Consider the following 1,913-nt stretch of genomic DNA (forward strand, 5'->3'; position numbering starts at 1 on the left):
CCTTAAGGACCTTCCAGAGACAGCCAGGAGTTCTCAGAGCTTCATGGGTAAAAACCAATCCCTGTAATGTGTAAAAAAAACAACCCTGAGAGGCAAGTCTGTTGAGGTCTCCACTTTACAGACGAGGAAATGGAGACCCAGAGAAGATGCAAAGATCCTAAGTCATACACCAGAAAATGAGGAAGCCAGAAGTCAGCCTGGCAGCCTGGCTCTGGAGCCAGTGTCCTCAGAAATATCATCTGTCCAAAGCCACTGTGAGTCCCATACTGCACTACGTCAGGGAGCTGAGACATATCACCTCGGGCTTAGGCATGACGTGTCAAGAAGTGAACTGCCCATCACAGACACACAGCTGCCTTGGTGGAATTGTCTAAGCAGTGGGTAAGGACAAACCGAGGTCACTTCTGCATCAGACAGAATAGACAAATGTCCCTGAGGCCAGGCCTTAAAATCTTGGAGGAAGTGTGGGGATCTTAGAGAAACATGAAGACTGACACAAGTTCATTCATGCTTATGAACATGTGTTCACACGCATATGTGTGAGCTTGTACATATGTGTCCCTGGACACAGTACCTGTTCTGGTGAACAAAGGACATTACTAAGTCCCTGCAAGTGTGGAAGCCCCTGGTTACAGAAGTATGTTCCCCCTTGACAAGTGCCTGGAGGACAGCACGAGACACTCCCTTCCCCTTCTCAGCCTCACTTTCCCCACTGTTTGAGGAAGGGGTTGTCTGAGGTCATCTCCAAGGTCTTGGGCTTCTTGCCGCCTGGCCAGTCACCTGCAACTCTCTGTCCCCAGAGCTGGCAGGAGCTGTGACTCAGCAGCAAGGAGCAGCATAGGAGCTGCCCACTGCCCCCTTCCCCCAACACACACACAAAGGGCATCTTGTTACCACAGCCTGCCAGCAGGCAGGGAGGGCTGGGAGGTAAGGGGCCAGGATGCCTGTGTCAGCAGGACTGGGGGTAGGGCTCAGTTAGAGGCTCTGCCAGGGCCATCGGCTGGCTGGCCAAGGATCCCCAGCAGTGGGCAAGGCCTTGAGCAGGCAGGCAGCCCTGAAGAGCAGTCTCAGGAAATGGCCGGCCCCCAGGCTTCTGTATGCAACCGTGTTTGTCAAGCTCCTTTTTAGTATCATTATTTTTCATTTGGATTCTAAATGAACCTTGTGCACCCAGCAGCAGCCTCAGGCCTGGAATTTCCCAGCTGTGTGGGCTGAAACCACAGCCCCTGCTCAGAGCTTACCAGATGTGAGACTGGGGCACAGTCACTTTTCCAATCTGCAAAATGGGAGTGCTGAGTGGAGAAGATGCTTAAATCACACTCTCCAGTGGGGCAGACACCACCTCCCAGGGGAGCCCCAACACTGGTCAGGACACCCTGGTACCTTTCTTGTTGCTACTGGCTCTGTCACTTCCTTGCTTTGGATCCTAGGCAAAGCACTTATCCCTTCTTACCTCTGTTCTCTAGCCAGTAAAATGGGGATGGTTGAAAGGCAGCAGAAACTAAATAGAAGATTCTTTCTGGACATTGCCTGGCATCATATTCTGACACTGAACAAAGGACAAGCCGGGAGACACTCAGATTGTCCGTGCTAGTAAATAAATCAGTCTGCAGTTCTGTTCCCATAAGTGTGTGCATGGTGTGCATACATATGTACATGCATGCATGAGTGGACAGGCAGGGATTCTCCCAGGCCAGTACTTGAGCATTGAGGCCATTATGTGAACAGTACGGGGTCCAAAGCAAAGGCTCTTTGAGGCCCTTGTCCTCCTTAGGACCACTGGACTCTTGTGGCTGGTTTGTGATGTCTAGCTAGCCACATCCTTGCAGAGCAAACTGGTGGCTGCAGACGCTGCATCCTCCGAGCACTGGGTGGAGCTAGTGGCCAGCTGCCCCCTAAACCATGCATTACAG

Source organism: Mus caroli, chromosome 14, assembly GCF_900094665.2.
Source record: "Mus caroli chromosome 14, CAROLI_EIJ_v1.1, whole genome shotgun sequence".
Lineage (NCBI taxonomy): Eukaryota > Metazoa > Chordata > Mammalia > Rodentia > Muridae > Mus > Mus caroli.